The following is a 7,348-nucleotide window of genomic DNA, read 5'->3' on the forward strand; positions in this document are numbered from 1 at the left end:
CAAAAGCGGCGAAATAGGATTGCCCCGTCGGAGACCACAATAGTGCGACACTGAGGGGCCGGCCACCCCATTGAGCATGATCCGTGAGGAGGAAGTATGAAGCTAAGTGGTGATCCACTCGTGGAATCTAGGAGTCCCCCCCCTTGTAGGAGCTCGAGAATGTACTCCCACCTGATCGAGTCAAAGACTTTTCTTATGTCAAGCTTGAAGAGAAACACTGGGCCGGGTTTTTACTTTTGTGAAGCTTGCAGGCAATCCCATGCACATACATAAAATTGTCGTGGATACATCTTCTCTTGATGAACACGCTTTGGGCATTGGAAATGAGCAAATGCATGTGTGGCCCAAGCCGGTTGGCAAGCACGTTAGCAACTATTTTTGGCACTGCATGTATGAGACTTATAGGTCGGTAGTCGGTGATCCCATCCACCCCCTCCTTCTTTGGTAGGAGCACAATGTTTGCCGAATTGAGCCACGTAAAATTGGCCAAAGGGAGGCTATCAAAACAGCGGATGACACACATGAAATCTTCCCTAATGATGGGCCAACAACGCTTGAAGAAGGCGCTGGTCAATCCATCCAGACCGGCCAGGGCTTGTCACTATGCATTTGATTGGTTGCATCTTTAACCTCTTGCTCGGTAATGTGGGAGTCAAGGTCGGAAAGGTCATGCTCCCTAAAATCAAGCTCATCCTTAAAATCAACGGATCTCCTACACCCCTTTCCCAAAGCTTTGGAGAAGTGCTCATGGATCAAATTTTCCTTTTTCTCATGATCAGTGATCCAATCGTTGTTGTGTTGGATTCTATGATTGTGGTGTTTTCTCCGTCTCGCATTCACCCTACATATCTATCTAAAGGCATGGTGCAACTCAATGAAGGAAATCTAAATGGTTCATATCCTCTGTAAACCTAGTTATGTACAATGGTACCTTCAGGTGTAGAGATCACAGAGATTTCCATCAGTTTAATTGAGTCTTTGTTGTTTGTGTTTGTTCCTGGTCAATGTTTCTTTGTTGTTGTAATATGGGAAACTGAAAGTGACATATCCAGTTGCTGTATGTGTGCTAAATTTGAAGGCTGTTTTCGAACTCATTTCGTCTACTGCATGCTACCAGCTATATATGTTGTTTAAATTACGCGTATGAATTTCTGGTGTAAATTCTACATTGGATTTTGATGTTTTCTGCCGTATTTTTAGTAGTGCACAAATTCTGATTGTATCATATGATTGCATCTGTTAGTGGTAGAGGTGTTTTCCATGTCCCCTACCGTGGACCCGTAGTAGAGCTGGACGGAGATTATTCGCGCGGGGGGGGGGGGGGGGGGGGGGGGGGGGGGGGGGGGGGGGGGGGGTCGCACCTGCAGCGTTATACATGCCTCCGCTAGTGCTCCCCTATTTGCATTACAAATAAGAACCTGCAGCACAATTGATGAGATGATTTGCAACTGAATATTTGATGTCTGTTCAGGTGTAGAGATCAACTAGTACTGATTGTATGTTGAAGACTCCAGTCTTTATTAGATGACCCTTCTTCCCTTCTCAGCTGATTGTTTGATGTGTTTTAGAAGCATATACTTATTACATCATCGATGTGGTTTTCATTGAAACTGAAAGTTCCATATCCAGTTTGTTGCATGTGCTTAATTAAATTGAAGATTGAAGGCTTTTCTCGAACTCATCTCTATGAAACTCTGAAGTATTTGGACTGCTACTAGCCTAACTCTATAGGTTGTTTGATTTCTATATATGCATTTTAAGGCTTGGTATTTGAATTATGTACGTTTGATTTTCTGCTGTAAATTCTAATTTCAGGTCTTGATATTTTCCGCCGTAATTTCAGTAGCACACACAATTTCTGACGGTATGGTATGATCGCATCTATCAATTGAAGAGGTGTTTTTCATGTCTCCCTTGTTTGCATTGAGATGAGATGATCTGCAACTGAATATTTGATGTGGGTTCAGGTATACAGCAACTATTACTGTATGGTGAAGACTAGTGTTTGCATGACCCTTCTTACTTCTGAGCTGAATGTTTGATGTGTTTTTGCAGCATATACTTCTAATGGGCACGCTGCAGCCTGTTTAACGATGTGAGCCGGACAACGCAAATACAAGTTATGACATTACAATGGAGTTCATTATCAAGCTGTTGCATCAAAGATATACGTGGTATGTTTACTATGCCCTCGTCACTGTACATAGTATCTAGGAAGAGCATATATACATAGCCAGAGCAGACTGAGCCAGACAAAATGGGACAGGCTGTGGCTCACTTAGGAGAATATTTCACATGTTCCTATATAACAAATTACCTTTTTATTTATAACATGGAAATGTAATTTTTTTCATTGATTGTGATCCAGAAGGAGGAGGGTTGTGATAGCCGGTCCCAAGCCCGGGTAAAGGAGGAGGGTTGTGATAGGCTTGGCGAGCCAACGTAAAAACTCAGCCACTCTTATGGAGATGAAACCCAAAAGATTTTCGTTGTGGCGTAACCCTCTCAGCGACGCGCCACATCGGAACCCGGGTGTGGTGGAAAATGGGCAAGGGCCGGTGAGGGAGTCCTGGACTAAGGGTCCTCGGGCGTCCGGCCTGTTATCTATGGGCCGGACTGATGGGCTGTGAAGATATGAAGACCGAAGACTATACCCCTATCCGGATAAGACTCTGCTTGGCGTGGAAGGCAAGTTTGGCGAACAACTATGAAGATTCCATCTTATTTAACCGACTCTATGTAACCCTAGATCCCCTGGTGTTTATATAAACCGGAGGGTGTAGTCCGGAAACGGGATACTCAATACCGTAGTCATACAGGCTAGACTTCTAGGGTTTAGCCATTACGATCTCGTGGTAGATCAACTCTTGTAATACTCATATTCATCAAGATCAATCAAGCAGGAAGTAGGGTATTACCTCCATAAAGAGGGCCCGAACCTGGGTAAACATCGTGTCCCCTGTCTCCTGTTACCATCAACCTTAGACGCACAGTTCGGGACCCCTACCCGAGATCCACCGGTTTTGACACCGACATTGGTGCTTTCATTGATAATTCCTCTGTGCTGTCGCTGAAAGGTTCGATGGCCCCTTCAATCGTCAATAATAACGCTGTCTGCGGAGAAACTTTCACTACATGAAATATGTCAACTTGCGACCATCACTATTGGTCACTGAATGGTCATTGTTTTTTATTTGCGACCTTTTTGTGACCAAAAACAGAAGGTCAAAAACTGGCGGTCATAAACTGAAATTAACGACCTTCTCTGTGATATGTAAAAGGTCGTTGGTTCTTCGACCAAAATTTTGGCCACTAGCAGCCTCCCCAAGCCACGTAGGATTCTAGCGTGGCAAGCTGACGTGGATAAGAATCAGCCCGGTCCGATTAGGTGTCTATATGGGCCAAGCCCATTAATTCAGCCTATTTATTGTTTTTTTCCTTTCATTTTTTGTCAGCTACATGGCCAAGCCCAACAGCTATTTTTTTTGGGCCAGTCTTTTACAGTATACATTTTTTTGGGCCTCAATGTTTTTCCAGCCCACTTGTCAGTTTTCTTTTATTTCTTTTTCATTTTAAAGTAGGTTGCCAGGATCACTCTTTCTGTACCACACGTTAGTTCTATATTTGTGCATAATATTTGATTCAAAAAGAGCCAATAAGACATAATATTTCATACAACAACCAAGCAAAGAAATTACAATGATACAAATATACAGATAACTAGTCCAGTGAGCTAAAACGCATTGCTGGTAATAGTACAAATCTGGTTTTCAGGTAAAATACGAATCTGGTAACAGTGAGATAATAGTACAAATCTGGTATTTAGCTAAAATACAACTAGATAAACAGATAACTAGTCCAGTGAGCTAAAACGCATTGCTGGGTGTGGGTTTTCTTCAGGATTCTTCTTCCTAGAGCTCCAACTTCTGAAGACTGAAGGCCAGCATGTGCAAATAATAAATTATGATAAGTTAGAAACATAATAAAGTGAATCCATGAATATAAAATTCTCATAACGATGAAAAATTGCTGCAAAACTTTAGATTTAACAGGAAACAATGCATATGACATTCTCATAATAGCAAAAACAGAGATATATTTTGCAAATGATAAGTACCAGCATAGTGCAAGTTAACACAATAGATGGACAATACAAGCTACAAGCAAATGATTTTCCACCTGAGAATAGGGCACATGCATCAATGTTTATAGTCAGGAACAAATAAGACAATGCTGGAAGAGGCCAAAGAGATGAAATACCCTGGGGCGGCCGAAGATGGTGAAATGATGGTCTGCTTTTTCTTAGACAGCTCAAGGAGCACCTGATATCAAAAAATAGGTGTTTAAAGGGAAAAATAGCCTGATTGTAGGCTCCAAGCAGCCTGCATACAACAAGTAATAAAACTGTTAGGAGAGAGTATACAGTTACCAGCAGCATGCATAAAACAACTTTGATGATGTAATATTTATTAAAAATGACAGGCCAGGTTTCAAGTATAAACGACTAATGGAGCATGCAACAAATGTATTTGATACCAACTTAACTAATTCCACATGAATATTGTACGTTCCAATATACATAATCAATCCAAGATTAAGCTTATTCAGCCAATAAAATAAAGAGGATCACCACCATAATGGACCAATGGGTACAAATCGACCCCAAAAATCCCAAAGAAGCTAAAGCACAAAAATAATCAACACTCCCCAGAAGCATGCTGAATTAATCATTTAATCCCAACATCTAGGTACCACAGTACATAACATCACACAATTAAAGAAGAATGTTCGACAGTTCAAGACATTCAGGAAAATAAATAAGAACGGGATTGCACAGACGAACTTGTACTATGCATAAATGGCTATCTAACTCGAAACAAGGAACAAATTTTCCCCATGCATGTCCCTGTACAGCCTATACAACAATTCTACATATGCTTCAAGAGGGCAGACAACCCCAGCTTGATTTGGTACTCCCTCCGGTCCTTTTTACTCCACACATTAGCTTTGTCTGAAGTCAAAGCTTGCTAAGTTTGACCAAATTTATATTAGAAAATATTAACATCTATAACATCTAATAAATATAATATGAAAATATATTCCGAGATGGATCTAATAATAAATGTGTTGTTATGTGAATGTTAATAATTTTTTGTATAAACTTGGTCAAAGTTGGATGAGATTGACTTCAGACAAACCTAATATGCAGAGTAAAAAGGACCGGAGGGAGTACATCAACCCATATAGACACATATCATGTTGAATAAGAAAAGCATGCATGGTACACTCATCCTAATCAACATGGTAGTAGCACATTCTCATATGAATGGAACAAGCAGTCACACAGCTTGATGAATGGATTAAAACTGAGACATTTAATTATTTGGAGAATTGAAATTGTTCAAAACATGTAGTTGTACTATCGGAAGTGTATCTGCATCAGACCTTAGCAATCACAAATGATAAAATGCAGAAGTAAAACGAAAGTAATATTCTTGGTCAAAATCTTAATTTTAATGAACATCATATTATATTCATATGAAATCACGTAGATAAAGAAGAAGCAAAGGCATACAACTTCATTTATTAACTAGCACTGCCCTTTCTATTAGAGAAAAGAGAATTCATGAATGAAAGATAACCAACAACAAACAAAAACTCTATAGCTTAAATGACATCAGATGACACATCGCTAAACACTCAATAGTTGGAACTGGTGAAAAATATTGATAGTGCGAGCTCAATAGACTGCAGAATGTAGATGATATGTCAGAACAAGTAAAATTAAATGCTCACTGCACACCAACATCACAAGTCATAACAGATAAGACAACAACACCGAACTTGCCCAAGTTGCAAGCTATATTGATCTTTATGGTGTAGATAAACTAAAGAACTGACAAAGATTTAACCAATCCGGAGTGTCAGATCCCTAATCCAACACCCCTGCTATGCTACGATACACCAGAATGCAGTCGCAAGACCGATCAGGGAATCAAAACGAGCGATCGGGACCAACATACAGATCGGGAGAGGGTGGGGTCGGGGCGCACTCGTTGGATACCTTGGGAGTACTGCTGCTGGTGGTGGTGCTACGGCGGCTGGTCCTCGTGGGCGTCGGGGGCGACGGCGACATTGGCATTGTACTTGGCGGCCTTCTTGCTGGCCCTGCCGACGACGGCGTTGCCCATGACGAGCAGCTGCCCGAGAAGCTGTCCGGCCTGCCGAACCATCGAATCAGACCATCAGCCACATGATTAATAACAAAGGTCGAGTATGGATCAGATCGAGAAAAGGATCGAGAGGACAGCGCACGTACCATCTCGCTCTGGTCCTTCTACACTCCTCCCCTCCCCTCTCCGGCGACAGCGGAAACCCTAGGACGGAGTTCCATGGCCAGGGGGGGGGGGGGGGGCAGCCGCAAATCCGGGGCGGACTGAGGAAGCCCATACCCTGCTCGTGGTCCTCGTGTCGGATCTGGCGCGCGGTAGACGTCGCCGGCCTTGGTTCGTGGCGGAGGGCCGCCGAGGCGGTGGCTGTAGGGGGTGGCGACATGGCGAGGCATGCCCACACCGCTGACGTCAGCGCCGGGGCGACCACGCGCGCCCGCAGGGCCGCGCCGGCACTGAGCAACACCATGGATCCGAGGGGAAAGGGCGTGGCTTGGCTGTCTTGGAGGAGGAAGGGTGTCGATTAGGCTGGTTGGTTTGGTTGGGTGGGGGAAGGGGAGGGGTGAGGGGGGGCATGGACGGCGGCGAGCTCCGCCAGAGGGAGGTGGCGGCGGCGATCTGGAAGGTAGGAGGCGAGCTCTCGCTCTCTCTCCATCGGGCGAGACAGCGAGGAGAAGGAAGGAGATCGATGGGTGGATGTGGGAAAGAAAGAAGGCGGAGGGGGGTGGATGGAAAATGACCTAGGGTTTCGGAGTTAGTGTGGAAGGGTTGAGGAGGATCCGCGAGCATCCGACGGCGTATGATGCACGATCCGCGTGAGACGTCCACGGACCAATCAGAATGCAGTATGATGTTGTGACCATCTAAATAGGTCATAGTTGCCTAAAAATAATGCATTAAAATCATGTCAACTATTTTATGACTTGAGAAATTCAAAAAGAAAATGGAAAACCTTCTCATTGTGTCACCAAAATGTGAACAACTTTCCAGAAAAAATAACAAACATGCAAAAAGATAAATACCTTTAAAAAGGTGTCGTGAGACATGAGTTTTTTTGGCAAAAAAAGTCATTTTCCATTTTTCGAATCCCTGAAATGAGTTTTTTTGTGAAGGACCTATAATATATTTGTTGAAAAATTGGACCAAATCAATTTTTAAAAATATTAGGCCATATTTAA

Source organism: Triticum urartu, chromosome 1 (assembly GCF_003073215.2).
Source record: "Triticum urartu cultivar G1812 chromosome 1, Tu2.1, whole genome shotgun sequence".
NCBI lineage: Eukaryota > Viridiplantae > Streptophyta > Magnoliopsida > Poales > Poaceae > Triticum > Triticum urartu.